Raw genomic sequence first — 19,202 nt, 5'->3', positions numbered from 1 at the left:
GTCCTGGCTCCTACCCTGGGGGTTTTTAAGAGGAGGTTAGATGAACATCTTGCTGGGGTTGTTTGACCCCAGTATTGTTTCCTGCCATGGCGGGGTGTCGGACTAGATGATCTACTCAGGTCCCTTCCAACCCTAGAAACTATGAAACTATAAAATCACGTGGAGCATCTCTCCAGAGGTCCAAGCTTCTCTGAGTCTCCAAAATGACTGCCTCTCCCCTTCCCACAATGCCTGCTGCATGACAAAAGACAAGTGAACTTCCCCCTCCCTTAGGAATTTGTTTCAGCCCAGTCACCTGGGTGACCAGATGACTGAAATCAGGCAGCAGAGGGGGCTGGACTGTCTCAATACAGGGGTGAGCCAGACTAAGGAGGATTTCTTCACAATCTGTAGCACCATCAACTTCACTAGGATGGCTCATTGGGATAGGCATTAGTATGTTATTATAAGTTTGCAAGATCTCCACAGTGTAGTATCACCTGTATTCCTCCAGATCAGATTTAACTATGCAGGATGGGCCTGATTCTCATTATGCTTACACCACTCTAGTAAGATCCAGGAACTGTATGGGACAAGTATATTAGAGCTGCAGTGAAGTGTGAGTGAGAATTAGGACTGTGACTCCATTGGCAATTATAGGTGTTCAAGAAATGAGGAACAATGGCAGGATATTATAGTATTGATCAAAATTCTTTTTTTTAATGCTAAATATTTTTTGTATAAAGTATTTATTTGTAAATGCAATTAGCAGTTGTTTGTAAATTGTTTGTAAATAGTTCTACATTTTTTAAAACTGGTGCTTATTGCTATTGATATTAATGAAAGGCCTTTCTGAAAATGGAGACATGTACAGCAAACTTGAACATTATGGGAATAAAATCTTGATTCTAGATATGAAATTGCCTTTCACAAAAGGATGTGCCTATTCATACTGATAGGAGTTAATGTAAATAGATTTGCTGGGTTTTCCTGTCCATAGGTATTCTCTGATATCTGCTATTGAATTGTGCTGTTGATACAGGTTTGGCTTTAAGCAGTTCTTCACCTGCTACCAACTCTCACTTTACATTAAAAAATGGAAATCAAGCGACTTTGAATTCTTCCAGTTTAGATTTTGGATTTTAAAAAAGTCAAATTCAGAGCATTTGCTGATGATGTGGTACTTAAAATTGAATAAAGTAGGAAGAAGGATTAAATTAATAACACAGACATTTCTTGCTGCAGTTGCTACTATTCCTTCTTAAATTAACTTGACTGTATATTTTTAAAAAATCAAGCAAAAAGCTACATAACCTCAGTTTGGATTCCTTGATAGAATAAGACAATAAAATACCTGGCACAGTGGCTGAAAGCAGCTTAACAACACAGCCCGACTCACTCAGCTGTTGATTAGATATGCAGGAGATCCAAAGAGGAGAATAAAAAAAAAAATTCTGAATTTTAAAACATAGTGCTTTAGTTTGTTTTAGATTGAAATCCATGGCACTTCTGGTTTGCATGCAACATGTAATTGAAACGTAACATAATTTACTATACTTTCAGGTATCAAAATTGAAAATAATTGTCCTTGCAGTTTTTAATTGAAAACAAGATCTCTCTTAGAAAATTCTTCTGGTGTGCTCCCAGGATAATGCACAATGACTTGCCTGGGGCCTAGTATGAGGCTTTGGTTGGGTACTCGGCTCTACCCACTTAACTCTGATCTCAAGCTTTGGGTTTTATGGAGCTTCTTTTGATGTCCCAGTACATTTCACTGATTCATGAAAGATTGTGGTACAACAATTTCCTTCTTTCTGGGAGTGAGATGAGGGAGGAAAGAGGAGTCAGGATTTGTGGAAATAAAGAATATTTCCCTGGGGATTTAATGCATGGCATAGTATTCCTATTCAGTGCTTAGTAACCAGATCCCCTGAATTCTCAGTCATTCCATTTCATGTTTCTTGGGCACAGCAATACTGAGCGTGTCTACGTGAGATGCTTTACTGCACAGTAGACTAATCTACTGTGCAGTAAAGCATCACCATGTAACTGTGCACAGCAGCTACTGTGAAGTAAATTAGTCTAAATGAATTAGGTTAACTAGATTAACTGCACAGTATTTACTGTGCTGTAGCACTTGTGTAGACACTGACTAGGAGCAAATTTCCTCCTGGTCAGCCACACTAGCATGGGACCCAGCTGTGGCACTGCTCAGCTCCCAGGTCCTGTGGGGAGCTGATCAGCATTGAGATGGGGTCACTCTCTGCCCTGTGTCCTGGAGCTGCCTGGCTCCCCATAGGAGCTGGGAGCTGAGCAGCACTGGGACTGGGGAGCTCTCTGCTTTCCCACTCACCCAGGGGCTCACTGGCGGCTGTTGGGCTTGCGGGGCAGCTACCAGTGAGCCCTGGTCTGGGGAATTCCCTTCCAGCAGAGGGTTGGCCAGGAGCTGTCCCTCTGGTGAGGCAGCTGGCAGCAGTTCCCCGCCCAGCTGGGGGCTCACTGCCAGCTGCCCCACTGGGAGGACAGCTCTTGGCCAGCCCCCAGCTGGACGGGGATTCCCCACCCAGCCACCCCCTTACTGGCAGCTGCCCCATCAGCTGATCAGGGAAGGGGGCTGGGAAACAGCTGCGGGGGAGGGGACACTTTCCCAGCTCCCTGCCCCAATCAACTGTTTGGGACACAGGACTGGGAAACAGCTGCCCTAGAAGTGGGACAGTGTCCATGTCCCAACCCCCAGAGCCCAGGCCTGACCCTAGTGCTCCTGCCAGCCCAGGGCTTGCACACAGGAGAGCCTAGAGCTCCCCCAGCTGCAAATTTCTCTGTGTAAAGTATCCAAATTTGACTTCAGATAGGATGGAAGACATGCAGAAGTAGGACTCTTGAATTATACTTAATAACTTACATATTTCTATAGCAACCTCCTTCCTGATGTGCACTAAAGTTTTTCCACATTTCAGAGCTGATCTGCAAATTACACAGAGGAACTGGCAGACTAGAGTTTAGGTTAGGAAGTATATTCCATTATTCTTTAGGAGGAATTTAAGAGAACAGAGTGTAACTGATTGCATAAGGGAATGGATTTGCTGTATGGTTGGATCATGCTTAAATATAATTGCTTAAACAATATACCTATTAATTATTACGATGGGTGTCTTAAAAAGGAAAAGTATATAATTCAATATGCTTGTGAAATAAACCATTCTAATCAACACAGATATGATATTCACATCTGGCTCCACTTGAAAAATAAGAAATATTGAAAGAATTTCATTCGTGACAGAATTAATGAAGAAGAGTTGAAGAAAAGGATGCTGTAGAAAATGAAATACTCTTGTTTATTTTTGTAGAAGTTGATAGCAGGCTGGAGTCTCTTTATAGTGTTTGCCTGTTGGGTTTCCAAAGCTCAGAGAGACTCTTTAGTATCTTTAGACTGGTTAATTATTCTAGTTTGAGTTATTGTTAAAGAATTGATTTTTTTTTAACTATTGTGAATGTATCTACAGTATGTTAATTAGCATCCCTTATTGAATTCACTGTTTTTTCTTTTGCATCACAACTATTATGTTGTGATTAAGCAGCTCTTTCAAGCTATCAATAGAGGCCTCATCTGTAGCTCGAAAGCTAATGTAAAGCAAGTGAGGAGATGATTTAGAATTTCTTTATTTATTTAGTATTTATAGTAGGGGTGTCCCTAGCCCTTTCTTCTTCAAAAAGTTTTCATTGAAATTTGTGGGCATGTCCCAGTGGCTTTGAATGAAGGTTCAATATCACTTATTGAAGTACATTGTTACCAAATATCCTTTAATTTAAAACTGTGTTTAAAATGGCAGATAAAGACTAAGTGAATCCCACTAGATGTTAAAAACCTGGTTAACTCTACTGGACATTGGCTGTTCGAGGGCTTGTTTCTGGAAACATATACACTTTACTCATGAAAATAGTCCAATTGTACTCAATGGGACTGTTCAGAAATGTGAATATTCAAAGTTAAGTAAAACACTTGGCAGTATGGTAGGTAGCAACTTACTGGTGTGCATTCCTGTGTGTGAATACTAAAGTATTGCTGTACAGAGTTTGGTTAATTGTGGTGTCTTTCAACAACCGTTCCTTGTTCTGCTCTGTTGCAGTTTTTTGGAGCTGTAATAAAACTGCATATAGAAATGTCAGAAATCACCAGATATGCAGTTTCTAGGATTTTACATGGGTTAGATGACTTTCCTTTTGTAAGATACTTCAGACCCTAATTTCTGAAGTGTGAAAACAGACAAGAAATTGAGTTATCTGGAAAGAACCCTGCTTCTGACTGCCAGGAGAACTGTGCAGTAACAGGACATGACTTTGGTGGGCCCTTTCTGAGATGTTGCCCTATTAATATGCAGCTGGGGCAGCCTTCTGCCCCTGTGCCTCTGTCCAAAGGTGCTGTGTATTGGTACATGACGTTTAAGGAGAGTTACAGCTTGTAATGGTGTTTTCTTTAAAGTTTTACATTTTGGGGGTTTGCTTGTTTAAACTTTTAAAGGCTCTGACAATTCTGTAGCAAATGCATTATATTTATGATTAATTAAAACAATTCCTGATTTTTCAAGTTAATTCCCTCCCCTGGTCTCCCACCTCCTTGTGCTTTTATAAGAATCACTGTCACCCTTACTCCAGGAATTGTATGGTATGGCCAGCTCTGGCAGTTAGGCATTTCATTTTTTTCACTGAGCACATTATGAGTGTTAAGGATGGAGCAACAGTGACTAAACATAGTTTTAAGCTGTGACTCTGCTGACCCGAGAGAAAGTGGCTGTCAGCATGGTTCCAGCTCTGAATGGGGCTTTAGGAAATGGTATGGCTTTAACATCAGTGTTTTCTTTTAGCAACAAGCATCTCCAGAGATTTACCCGCACAAATTAGGTTTTTATTAAAAAGTTCAGCTGAGAGGCCTAAAGTCTTAAATGTGATTTTAAAATGATTTAGCCAGATCAGGAAAAGGCTTACTCTGCAGAGGGCAGGAGTACCTGTCCTTGCTAAACATTTGCAATGGAATAATTAATTTTTCATTTTTAAGTTGCCTACATTATTTTTAAAAGTGCAGTTGTGCTTTCCTGTGGCAAGGAATGCGAAAGCGTGGCTGTCTGTCTCTGTGCTCGCTGGAATGAATGCTGAACAGTTTCTTTTCAGGTGAATTATTCAGATGCTTCTCTGGGGATTTAGCTGATGGGCATTAATCTTCAGAAGCTCGGTGCTGGACGACTGTTGAAAATCTGAATGTCCTTCTCCAACTCATCATCTCAGCATTGTCTTGCTTTTTTCCCTTTGTCATTGTGACTAGGGAGAGAGGTTGACAAGGGGCTGTATGGAGCTCTGAAAGCTATTGCCAATGCTAACATGATGGACTGGGAAAAGTGATAGTTAAATGGAGATGTTGTGGAAGGCCTTTATCTAAACCCAGGAGGAATAGGAGAGGGGAGGAATATGTTGATGCAGGGGCTGATTCATGTTAGGAAGAATTCAGTGGTTTTCTTTAGGAGAGAGGGTGGAGCAGTATTAGCCTGGGAGAAGGTAATAGAAAGAATTTTTAAATGAGAGCTAGTGGCAGGAAATTAAACTCAGCGAAGTTAAAAGACAAAGTTTATTACAAGTTTTTTAACCAGGGAGGTAAAACTGTACCGTTGCCACTGGAACAAGTTACCAAGCGACAGGGTACATTCTCAGTCGTTTGGTTTCACATCAAGAATGAAGCTCTTTTTAAGGGACATGATCCACTTAAAACAGAGTGTTGGGCTAAAAGTGGGAAACTGGTTGGAATTCTCTGGCCTGTGGAAATACGGAAGTCTTGACCAGGCCAGTGGCTGTGCCTACACGAGTCGCTGATGGCACAGTTGTTACTGCACGGTCATTTAGTACTTTTATAAACAAGTACTAGATGACTGCACAGTAACCTAAGTTGCTGCACAGCGGTGTTGACATACAGCTTTTTTGTGATGCTACTGCTGCTCAGTAGTGTCACGTCACGGTTATCATGCAACACTACTGTGCAGTCGGTGTCTTGTCTGTTGCAGCCAGCGTTCCCTAAATTTTCAAAAACAGTCCTCCTTTAGGAAAATGAAACTGGTCGCTTCCATCTCCTGTCCTACTGCATCAGGTTTCTGATGAGTTACTGACCTGCCTCAAACCTTCCAACTTTGGAGGCTGGTTTTGAATCTGCCAGAGTGGCTACGTCTGGAGTCCTGAGATTTCCATGCCCTCCCTGTTAAGGTTTAGACTTGGGATGGTGCGCAAACTGCCATACTGGTGAGCAAAGAATGTCAGCTCTTGCTTTGTCTTGTCCTGTTAAAAGCCATGTCTGGAAGGAGTCTCTTAAATGCAGGTTTTCTTTGAGAGGGGTTCTCGTGTGCCCAGAGTTGTGCTGATGTGTGCATCCACTAATATTGGTTTTCTGATGCATCTTCTTGTTCATTTGTTTTACTCTTATTATAAATACACAGAGGGGTTAAGCAACAGTCATGAGCTATGAATCAAATAACCCCAATTCCTTTAAATCCTCAAAAGCTAACACATAGGGCATGTTAATTTCAGGAGCATACTGAGCACTTGATGCCATGACATTATTGTGAAACTTCTTCACAGTCAGATGGCTTCATCAGCTAATCGGAGCTCTGGATTTCTAAATGTCATTTTATAATGTCTAATTAAGGTATCAGTTTGAAGGCATGTTATTTTAATTGAAAAGTGTAAGAGTAATTAGTCAGTTTTTCCTGTTAAATTAATAGTACAGACCTTTAACAGATGGGTAATAAGACATTGTTATTAATGAAAACATCCTGCATTTGAAACCCAGCTACTTGTCTTGTTGAAACATACATCTCCAAAACCAAATGTGTTTCCCCCTAAATGGCTTTATTTTAACCTGGAGCCAGCTAGTGGTTCCAGGAGGCTGTTATGCCTCTTTTGGAAGATTTAAACTTTGTGATGCTTGGGAATTTGTTTTCTGCTGGGCTTGACTGAGTAAGTGACTTGGCAGCAGTTAATAGATGAGTAGATTGTTTGATTTGTCTCTAGTAAAATGAGGGGGAAAAAGGAAAATAATGCACATTTTGGTAAGAGAAAGAGATACAGTACTTCTTTATCTATTAGAATAATAATAACTATGATTTGAGCTATGATATGTTTGTATCTTGAAAATATATGAAAACTAAGATTACACAAGTTTCCCCCTCTGTTGGCTGGCTGATGCTTCTAGATAAGCATCTCTCAGACACTTCGATACCATATTTCTCTCAAGGGCTTGCATTTTCTTTTCCTGTGATACTTGTTTCCTCTCCCTGCAGAGAGTTAGTAGTAGTACAGACCCTGGCAGACCATGCTGTTTTTCATTTCTTGTTCTGAAGATGCCTTCATAAATGGCTTTGAAAAAAATGAAACTCTTGGAAAAGCCTTGCCCAGAGACTGGCTGGGTGACTACTCCTACTTTCCATGGTGGAAGGCTTGCTTCTCTGCAAGTGGGCTCTCTGCTCTGGAAGGAGCTACATAGCCTGTAGGGTCAGTGTCAGAAGAGAAGACTCCAGGCCTGTCAATCCTACACCTCTTGATAGTGCCAAACATGTTAGAAATGACCCTGTGCACTGACACCAGACTTCATCAACAGCAGCAGCTCTGCTGGTAGGTTATCAATTACCAGTTTCCAACAGTTCTCTGATTTTGTGTGGAGGTGAAACTTCTATTAACTCCTGGAAGATGATGTTTATGGGTTGGAATTTAGCAGAGATTTTATGTTTTATAATTATCATTCCTCCCACCCCCCTCACCCCCCAAGGGTTAAGGAAAGTGGAGCTAATGTAAGTCTCTGACACAGGGAATAAAGGCAGATAACAGAGCTCTTGTAAACTCTACATTCAGACCAATCAGTGCTGCTTGCTGTTCCAGAGAGTGGAGTGAGTCTCAGTACAGCAGTGACTGTAAATGATTCAATTAGAATTAGCTTCAGATATTGATAATAAAATCTAGCTTCCAACTAATTAGATAGAACATTAGTTGGTGTACCCTTACTCAATTAGAAAAATACATTTTAAATTAAGTTTTAATTTATTTTTGTCTTTAATCTAGTCACAATGGGGAAGGTGATTCAGTAATTTGAATGCTGACTTTCAGATACCTTGCATTACAGAATTAAATGAAATTGCCAACTACAACATTTATAAGCACAATTAAAATGGATCCCACATTAGTATCTGCAGTTGTATGCAAAATAGCAGCACCTCAGATCTTTGAAACATTGGCTTTAATAAGTAAATGTCTTGGCTTTGGATATTTAAGGAGAAAAGAAAAGTAGGGATGCTGTGTCCCTCTACTGCTCAGTAGGAGAGAGAGGCAGTTTATTGTTTGACAGCTGTTTTCTATAAGTTGTGAAATGATGGCAACACTGATGCATGATTGGGAATTTTATTACTGCCAACCAGGATCTCTCTCATATTAATCTTTTTTAATGTGGCATCCCCCACCCCATAACACACACATTTTGTACCATTTGTTAGAAGTTACCTACTAAGGAAAACAGTCTTTCTTTGTTCCCTTTGCAAATGCAGGTTTTGCAACCTATTTTCTACACTGAAAGATCTTAACTATTTTGGAAAAGGAACAAAATTAGTTGTAAAATGTTGCTGTTAGTGTCTAAATCTGAAGCAGCATTACAGGAAATCTGTATTGCTAACGTTAGATAGTCTGAAACCCAAGGCTCAGTTCTCTGCCTTCTGAATTTCCATCAGCTTTGTTGGAGAACATGTGATTTATAGAGACCCTTGTGTAATTTAGAAATGAGTGAGCTGTGTGCCTGAGTTCCACTATCTGATTTGTTGGGCTGGTTGTGAATCAAGAGAGGAAACATTTTAGCTCAAATACAAAAGCAGTGTGAAAACCTCCTTTCTTTTGTGATGTCGCAGGGGAGTAGTTAGAATGAAAATTACTTATGCCATTTACTGTGGTTGTGAAAGCAAGGAAAAGCAATCACCAATTCCCAAATTAGAGCCTGGAGAATCGATGAAAAATAATTTAAAAATGTATGCAAAAAATGTTTGGCTACTTTGCTTTATCCCAAAATTCCAGGAGACTGATTAATGACCTAAGAAATACAGGGAACTCCTTATCTGTAAAATGTCAGCCAAGATAACCCCAGTGAATTCCAGAAGCAAGTGGCAAGTGTGTCCTTGTAGTTTAAGGTGATCAGGATACCTGACACCTCACTGTGGTTGCCACTGGCAGGAATTTCCATGTTTCCTCCACTTCTGAGTGCAGTTGGGTCATTGCTGGGTAATTAAAAAAACTCCAAACAATGACACATTTGGTTTAAAAAGTCTTGTAGATATTTGCCCAGTCATATCTATCTAGAAGTACCCTTAGTCATATACACAGGCATAGCTTATTGAGTCCCTTCCCATCCATGGAGAGGAGTGTAAAGATCAAATTGGCATCTGTGCTTGTAACGCGCTGTGCTTGTAACGCGCTGTTACAAGCGTGGCCAAGCCTGAGACTCCCCCCCCCCCCGATCACGCACTGTGACGTAATCAGACACGCGCTGATCACGCACTGGTCACGCGAACGATGCATGATCGCCTGGAAAGTTCCTTGCATGACGGCGTCTAATTGGCTCAAGAGAAATCCTGGCGGAGTGGCGAGGTATTTAAGCCCCGCTCGGCAGTTGCTCGGAGAAACCGCCATTCCACCGCAACCTGAGCTGGCCTCGTGGCTCTTTAGGGCTGATCACCCCGACTGCCTCCCGCCGCCGTTCCCTCAGGCGTACCCCCGCTTGTTCCGGATTCCGATTCACAACACGTAACGCAAGCGAATTCTGGTGTCCTCACCTCTGTTGTCTGCCAACTACTGTTATAGGGGCGTGAGTAAATAAACATTGTTATTTAAAACAGTTACGCATCCGAGCCTTCCTCATCCCGTAAATCCAGCTCTGCCACGAACCGGAGGGTGCCACAAAGCCCCTCTCACGGTGTGGATATCAAGGGACCAAGGTGCTGAGAGCCAAGATTTGGGATTCTTGGAGAGAGCAGATTCCCACACTTGGTGAGGTGTCAGCAATTCAGCATATGGCTCCAGCAGGCAGAGTTCAGATGAAAAGAGGCCAGGTCCAGCTTGCCCCCATACTGGTTTTTCCCAAGTTTTTATTTATTAATTTTTTTAAGGACAATGCTTCTTTTCCAGGCACCAAGAGGTATTGTGCTTTAAACACAAATACAACTGTGATATTACTGTAGTGGGCTCCTCACTCAATGATGGTTAAGGACCTGTTAGCGATTCTGTTGTGAGCCTCTTTTTATAACTTGGCCATAACAATTGCCTCCAGAGCTGAAGTTTGGCAGATAAGAACTTAAAAAAAGTCTCCCTTCCCTCCAAAAATTGGGGTCCAACATGCAGTGAAGGAGGGCTAGGGGTACCTGCTAGTCTAGGCCCCTCATGCCAGTATAGGCCCCTCATAGCCAGGGCCTGCAGCCCTGTGCAGTTCGGGAACCTGGTGTCTTCTGCTGTGTCCCAAAGGTAATGCCGACGTACAGGGGTAACAAGGCAGTTTTTGCCATGTCTTTAGTGTGAATCAGTTTCTTGAAAATGGGGGTGAGAAGGTGCACATTTTTGCTGAGAAGAGTGCTTAAGTTCAGGGCTACACACCTGATTTTAAGTGTTTAATTAGTTATATTGAGCAGGTGAAATTAATTCTGTTCTATGGAGCTATACTCCCTCACAGTCACCAGAGGAGCTGGCAGAGCAGAAACAGCTTATAATTTAAAATAACCAGCTAGAATTTGTACTTTAGTGGAAAAGCTTTGTTATTATCCTGTCTTCTGATGGAGCAAACCTCTGCTGTGTGGTTGGTATAGTGAAATATGATTGCTCATCAGTGATTTCTGATGGGCTTGAGAGGAGTCTGGTAAGTCTGCCAACTTGTTACAGAAGTGCAAGCTTTAGGAGGTAGGTAGGTTTAGTTGCTTTTTGGGGTATAGGGCTTTTACAGTCACCTAGGCACAGGCATCTAGGCCTGAGGTCCCCCAAAGTGGGGGACCCCAAAGTGCTGTATGTATCCTTGGAGTGCAGCTGGACAGCTTGGTAAATTGGGTTGTGCATGGGCTGTATATGGGAAAGTTTCAGGTGTATCATTGGGTTGAGACAAGCAGGGGCCCATGGAAGTTTAATATTTACATATTGATCTAGAAGCCTTTCCAACTGTATATAGACAGGCAGCCTTTCAGCAAATCCTTTGAACCATTGTCCAAAATCTAATAAGAGGTCTGGCTACTGCTCCAAGGCAGTAAGATTTCCTTAGGCTGCTTTGATCATGCCCACCTGTATGCCTTATTTGGACTGGAGAAATGGCGAGTGACAGCCTAAACTTTGGGCTACTCTACAGGGCACGTTTACATTCCTGTAGGAGTCCTGGGAAGATTAATTAGTTCCATGCAGCACTTTGAACACACAAAGTGCCATATCAGGACTTTGTGTGCAGTGGTACAGATTTTTTTCCAAGTTCTTTAACATATTTCTGTTAATCTGATATTAAATGGAAACCAGACAGATGAATGTGGTTACTTAGTTACACCCTAGTTTCATGTTTCATTCAGAAGATCATAAACTTCTTCAGATCTGTTAAAGGTTTGTTGACTCCTTTATAAGAGAGGACAAACTGGCTGAATTGAAATTGTTAGGAAATCAATTTCCAATTTCCCTGGAGGGCATAAAGCACTTTCATAAGCATGAGTTTGTTGGTAAATCCTTGGGGATTTATATTAGCCTTTGAGATATAACACACAGATTTTTTTCTGTTAAGACAGGGGCGGGCATCCGACTCATCTGACCCAAATGGCTTGTGGCTGGCCCCAAGGGCTGAATGAATGGGGCATGGTCAGCTCTGCCCTCACATGCTGGATCCAGTGCACATGGCACTTGCTCTGGCTGGTCTGGGACTGTGTTGGAAGCAGAGCCCACTTTGGGCAATTTATATGGTGCTAACACCAGAGCAGCTGGGAGGTGGGGCACCACATGCAACAAGGGGCTGGGACTGACTGCCTGGAACAGATGCTGTGTATGTTATGTGTCCCAGATGATGTGCATAGGGCCAGTCTGGTGTGCACTGCATACACCATGTGGGTCAACTCCAGACCCCAAAGCAGCACTAGGGGCCAGATGGTGGAGTTGTATGGGCTGCATCCAACCTACAGGTGTATCTTTTGTACCCTTGTTTTAGGAGAAATATGCTCACTGAAGAAACAGACTTAGAATTAGGAGGGAATCTCTGATGCTTTTTGGCTGCTTGATTGGGGCTTCCTAGATGTAGTGTTTTCATGCCCGTGGAAGAACTTGCACAGACCATTCCTTTGGCTCAGAGACTCCATCAAAATTGGTGGACTTGCATTAGGGACGGCATTGTCCTGAAGTTCCTGAGTGAAACTTCCCTATTGCAGAGCTGGCTGAAAAGGCCTGTGTCCTCATCTCACTCTCACTGGACACAGTCCAGCTCAGTGTTCTCATCTGTCTGTTTGCCAGCTGGGTAGGAATTCAGCCTGGCCAGTTCTTGTGTGCTTTTGCCACTAAGGACTCCCCTCCCCTGCCACCAGCCTCCTGGCTGTTCAGTGCACATAGCTTGCCTCACCCCTCACAGCTTTCCTGTCATAAATTGCTACTGAGCCTTGCTTGCCCTACACAGAGCGTATTGGGGAATCACTCACCTTCTGCGCTTTTGCCTTCATGAAGGACAGTTGTATTTCACGTCAGGGTATATCTTTTTTTATAGATAAACACATTATATCATTTTAACAACATGAGGATTTTCCAGCCCTGACTTCTCTTTGAATACCTAGAGTTCAGGCATTTTATTGCTCCCAGAGTAAAGGTGCTCTCTGTGCAGACTCAGCAAGAGAAGTACCTATAAATAACAGGTCAGCCCATGATTGTGATGTCAAAGTTACATATTTTGATATGAATACTGGAAAACTGGAAGTACATGAAAGTTGGATAGCGGTAGAAACAGCAGAGCTTGTGGAAAGGTAAAACTGAGGGCAGGTTTATGCTGGAATCTTACTCTGTCCTACACTTCTTTTCTGAACGTTTGTGAATTTGTGCTCTGGCTCTTAGGGGCTGTAATTTTCTAATGCCCACTTCTTGCAAGCCAGGGTTTTGCAAGTGGGTGAGTGAGTTGCTGACCCTCTCTGGAGGAAGAGGGACCCCCAAACATATGCAGGTGGCAGGGCACCCTGAGGGTCTTCAGCCTGGTATTTTATGATATGGGGAGTGTTCGTGGCACAGAGGCAGTGCACAGTGGGTACGTCTATATGAGATGCTTAACGTACAGTAGACTGATTCTACCGCACATTAGCACATCATGACAAAAGCCATGCTAATGCACAGTAGAATTAGACAACTGCTCATTAAGCACTATGAAAAAGACCATGTGCTTAGTTAGTATCTCATCTTAGAGGTACTAAACTTAATGCGCACTAACAATGTCGCATTAATATATGTGTAGATGTACCCACTGTGTATTTGCTTGGCTCAGTGGGAATATCCATCATCAAGGGCTGTGTGGGAGTGAGGTTGAAATATTCAAAGGCTTAGTCTGAGAAGATGCTGCTGTTTAAACTAGGGAAATATAGAGACGAGCTCTTTCTCCTCCTAAAAGTCAGGAGATCTAGCCCTATGCCTCTCTGGGCACTTGCCGCACTGTGTATTGTGTCTGAAACAGCTCCCAGTATCTTATGCTGGGTAACTGCTGCAATGCTGTAGAGCAGCAGGGTGGACTGAAGGGGGTTCATCCTTCACTTTAAATGCCCTGGCTTTTCAGCAGTAGGGGGCCATGTTAAACAAGGTCTGCACTGTTGAAGACATGCATGGAAACTGTTCCTGTGCTTTATATGGCCATGGATACTATTGCTCATAGCAAAGCTTCTCATGAAGCTGTTCAAAGAGTCGTGGAACTCGGGAGTGGTCCTGAACGACTGGGAGAGGGCTAACATGGTGCCCATCTTTAAGGGAAGAGGGATGACCCTGCAAACTATAGGCGAGTCAGTCTGACTTTCGTCCTGGGACAAATTTTTGAAAAAATTGTTAAGGAGGCCATTAATTACAAGCTTGTAACTGGTGTGGTATTAAGAAGCAACCAGCATGGCTTTGTCGAGTGTAGGTCATGCCTAACAACCCTGGTGTCCTTTTAGGACCAGGTATCTAACCAGTTGGACAGGGGACATGAGGTTGACATAATTTACTTAGAATGCAGCAAGGCCTTTGATTCTGTTTTCCATGAGATTCTCTCAATTAAACGGGAGGGTACTGGCCTAGACCAGTCTACAGTGAGGTGGGTTCGCAACTGGCTCAGAGGCCGATCTCAGAGAGTTGTAATCGATGGGATGGCCTCATCCTGGAGGGCTGTCTCCAGTGGTGTCCCCCAGGAATCAGTGCTTGGGCCTATGCTCTTTAACATTTTTATCAGTGACTGGGATGAGGGGGTGGAAAGTGCAGTGATCAAGTTTGTGGATGACACCAAGCTGTAGGGAAATGCAGGCACATCAGAGAATAGGGAAAGGATGCAGGAGGACCTTGACAGACTGGTCCTATGGGCTGAACACAATCAGATGAGGTCCGGTAGGGAAAAGTGCTGGGTCCTTCACCTGGGTAGGAAGAACCTTTACCATAACTATACAATGGGTGTGGGTCCACTGGCTGGCACTGCATATGAAAGGGACCTGGGGCGACAATCGACCAGAAGATGAATATGAGCCAACAGTGTGATGAAGTTGCCAGCAGGGCAAATAGAACTGTAGTGTGCATCAGCTGATGTGTTGTCAGCAGATCCAGAGAGGTGCTCCTCCCCCTCTATTTGGTGCTGGTGAGGCCACAGCTGGAGTACTGTGTCCAGTTTTGGGCACCACACTTCAGGAAGGATGTGGATAAGCTTGAGAGGGTACAGAGAAGGGCTACCCATATGATTAGGGGCCTGGAAGATAGGCCCTATGAGGAGAGACTCCAGGAACTGAGTCTATTCAATCTGAGTAAGTGAAGACTGAGAGGTGACTTGATAGGCATCTACAAGTATGTCAGGGGTGAACACCAAGATCTAGAGGAGCAACTCTTCAGGAAGGCACCCCTTGGGAGGATGAGGACCAATGGGAACAAGCTAATTCAGGAAAAAATTAGGCTGGACCTAAGGAAAAACTTATTTTCTGTAAGGGTAACTAGAATCTGGAATACACTTCTAGCAGAGGTGGTGCAGTAGCCACCCTTGGTGGTGTTTAAGAGGAGGCTGGACGTGCACCTTGGTGAGCTTGTTTGAACCCAATAACTTCCTGCCCATGGCTGGGGACCAGATTTGATGATCTTACAGGTCCCTTCCAGTCCTTTGGTTCTATGATTCAATGGTACCATTGGGCTTTTCTGTCTGAGTCCCAAGTGCCTTCTGGTGCCTTTACTCTCAGAAAAGAAAGGGGACCCTCATGGAGTTGTCTGTGTGAGTCCGGCAAGCCTGGGCTCCTCCAGCTGGAAGGAACATCCTGAGCGAGTTTTGGTGGTTTTTAAATGAGGGAATTTAGTTACTAGAATATAAAAATGTTTTCCTGATGTTAATGCAGACATGGAAGCAATGAAAAGCAGCCTCTCCTAGAAACAGCCTTCCTTCACTGTGCATAAAAGAGAAAAAAAATTAAGATGACAGAACTTGATGTGCACTTGCAGCATGTCCTTGTTATGAGCAGGGGGTTGGACTAGATGACCTCCTGAGGTCCCTTCCAACCCTAATTTTCTATGATTTCTACGTTATCTGTGCTTCACTATAGACAGAGGGGCAAGAGGCGTGGGCCACAGACCCTGAGACCCAGGTAGCATCACTTCTGGCTTTGCCAACTTCTGCTTAGGAAATGAAAACATCTTAGGCCATGAGACATGGAGAAAGAGCAGTGATCCATAGGAGGCCTCATCAGCTTGAACAGTGCTGAGTTCTCTGCCTGATTAATAAGGAGATTGACACCAAACACACTTAAAATAGTGACTCCTATAGAATAGATTTTAATTAAATGGATTTAAACTAGTAGTAATTCATATCCCTTGCATGGTGCTTTCCATCCTCAAGAAGTTGTACATGCATTAGCTAGTATGCTGCAGCCCCACATTGGTAACTGAGCTCTTCTGCCTTCCTCATCCTCAGTCAGGAAGAAAAACAATCTTAGTAAGTCATCTTGTGCCTCAGCCTCAGCCTCACTTTTGTTGTAAAGAATTGCTTTAACAACTGGAGAAACTTAAAAAAATGCTTGGATGCCTCAGAAATGGAGATGCAGATTTCCTTGATGTTTTCTTTTAGTCTAGAGAAATTTTAGTCCAAATTTTAAAACAATAAACCCATATCCCCTAGGGCTCTGCAGTAACAGAGTGCTGCTCAGTACCAGATCAGAGCACTGGTCTGTGTGGTCTGATGAACTGGACCATGAGTTTCTCTACTGGGGTATTCTACTTCCTCTGGTACCATATCAGACCGTTGTTCTGCCTGCCTTTCTGAATCCTGCCTCTAGATGTGCCCAATAAGAAGGATTTAAAATCACCTGTAATTAACCTTGTTGTGTAGTAATGTCCCATGTGGGAGACATTTGTTCTTTTCCCAGCTAATAATAATCAGTCATTGCTTTAAGCTGGAAGATGGAAAACCATGGTTATAGTTTTCTAACTAATGTCACTGCAGACATTTCTTCTCATACCCACATTTTTTGCTAAGTGTGCATGTGGTATTCTTCTGTTTGGGACCCTCTCTATCTCTCTACGCATTGCAGGTGAAATTCACTCCTGGGTGCAGGGCCTATGCACCTTGCTGTTTCTCCCCTTTTCCAGTTGCAGAATGTTTTGATTTATGCTCTCAGTATTTTGCTGCTTCAGATGAGACCTTTTACTCTTTTCCTCAAAGTCAAGCCAGTTGCTAAAATGCAGAATAGCTGCTAGAACATTTTTCAAAACTTTTATTGTTCCCCTTGATATCTAAGGGTGGCATTATGTTTCCCTTTTCACATCTAAATGGCAGCTTTTAGCTGTATAAATGGCATTTCTGGCACTTGTGAGCAGGTAGCTATTGTACTTCCTTTGCACTATGCGCACGTAAATGTATGCACATAGGCTGAACTTAATAGGTGTCTGCGCACTGGCTGGGTACGTGTGCCCATAATAGAGGTGTAGCTGAGTCTAAGTAAAGCAGAATTCTCTTTCCCTTTGTGTGGGTAGCTTCAATTGTTAAGTCATCCAAAAAATGTAAATGTTTATATGCAACAAGGCTTCATGGAAGAGACTGAGAAGTAAGAAGATGGACAAACATATGCTTGGAGGGGCTTCAAAATGGGAGAGAGCGCTGCTGCTTAGGACTGCTCAGCCACTCTCAAAATGTAATGTAATAGCTGCTGTAAGCTCCTCAGTAACAGATCCTCATTCCCTTCTGCAAACTACTAAAAGTTTTTGTCCAAGCCCAAAGAAACTCCAGTCTGCAGGTGGTGTGCTGTAAAATGGAAGGGGTCTGTTGCATGTGTGCAATTGTAACAGAATGCACCCTGAAGGCAGCCATAATCCTCCCTGGTGGCCATCTTTAGTCCTGCCCTGCCTCTTGGGGTCAGGGTCACCCTGCTGTCTCACCTGCCAAGCTGTGGTGGTATTAATAAAGAGGTGGAGGCTGCGGGGCTCTGGGCACCCTTTCTAGTTCTGTCCTCCTCTGGGCTTGACTTGGCCCACTTAACTTGGGGCTCCGACCCCACAATGCACAGTCTGTCTCTCAGCCTGGGGCTCTGACCCTGCCACACACATTCTGTCTTGTGGCTCAGACCTCTGTAGCCCCAGTTGCTTTATATACTTTGCAGGTGGTACTTCATCATTTCAGAGGAGCTTCCTCACCCCACTGCAACATTTGGTCCCTTTGGGCCTCAAACCTTTGTTAGGGCTTCAGCCTTCCAGACTTTGGCCCCTCTTCTCTGGTTGTGCCCCTTCAACCTGGGTCTGCTGCCTCAGACCTCAAGTTTCTGGGCCCCTGATCCTGGCCTTACCCTTCCCAGGCTCTGGGCCCCTGGCCCTGGTCTTGGCCTTCTCAAGCTCTTCAGCACCCCTGGGGTCCCAGATGCAGGCAAGGCTGCTCTTTTGCTTCTCAGCCCCCTGCAGTCTGACTCAGGCAAGGCTGCCAGCATCCCAGTCAGGCTCCTTGGTCCCCAATTCCAAGGCCAGGCTGTTCTCAAACCATTCAGCTTTCTTGTAGTCCCTGACCTGTACAGAACTCTATGAGTTCTAGGAAATATATCTTCTCTGCGGTCTTAGTTCTGTATTGAAGAATCTCTTGAACAACCAGTTAGCCTAATATAAGGGGGAAGGCTTGCACTTATCAGTCAACAATGCACAGCTTTAAAAATATATATTTGTAAAACTCAACACCATCTGGACTTGAAGTCTTACCTGGTTAATCAGACAAGTTATTTGCCATTTTCCTGCCTTTCATTATCTCTGCAGTTTACCAGGTGTACTTCCTTTCTATATTTTATTATGATTTTAGGCCAGATAGCTGATCAATTGACATTACACTTAATTTTTTTCATTGTGATGATGGTAAACAAGGCAGTGAGAAGCCGACCAACGTGTGACCTTCAGATCAGTTTGTGTTTGGAAAAGCCAGGAATATTAATGACTTTTACTGAAGGGAAGCCCTTCCCTCCACGTAGAAAACTGTGGTAGAAAATGAAAAGTGTTTGGTTTGAATTAGGAGGATATCACAGATAAGATCAATGAGAATTTGTATTTTAATGACAAGCTGAGAAGAGAAGAGATTTAGATCCTGGAACTTATCTGTATGGATGGAGAGGACCTAGAAAGAGATTTCCCAAGATGATAATTTTGTTTGTATAAAAGGGTGCTTGACCACCTGGGCAACAGTGCTCATCGCCTGCTAGAATTCACCATCCAGCACAAGGTGGCAAAGGCCTACAGCAAGGCAGCAGCCCGGGATTTCAGGAGGGCGGACTTCAGTGAGCTAAGGAGAATAGTCAGGGAAGCACTGAGGTCCCAGAGGGGAGGGGAGCCAGGTGTCCAAGGAGAGCGGTCGCTTCTCGAAGAGACGATCCTCCAAGCCCAAAGGGAGGTAATCCCAACAAGGATCAAAGGGAGCAGGAGGGCACACAAGCCCCCATGGCTCACCAAAAGCATCTGGGAATGTCTCCTAGCTAAAAGGGAGGTGTACACCCAATGGA

At 43.5% G+C, this 19,202-nt stretch overlaps 1 protein-coding gene across 1 annotated transcript in view; it reads left to right on the top strand.

Annotated features, from left to right (window-relative positions):
- The window catches only part of CAMTA1 (calmodulin binding transcription activator 1), a 1,228,941-nt gene that overhangs the window by 248,864 nt on the left and 960,875 nt on the right, over nucleotides 1-19,202 (top strand). The window lies entirely within an intron of this gene.

The sequence above is a fragment of the Crocodylus porosus genome, unplaced genomic scaffold, assembly GCF_001723895.1.
Source record: "Crocodylus porosus isolate Cpor-Errol unplaced genomic scaffold, CroPor_comp1, whole genome shotgun sequence".
NCBI classification, from domain to species: Eukaryota; Metazoa; Chordata; order Crocodylia; family Crocodylidae; genus Crocodylus; species Crocodylus porosus.
The sequence above is the reverse complement of the archived record's forward strand: the minus strand, read 5'-3'. Positions and strand labels throughout refer to the sequence as shown.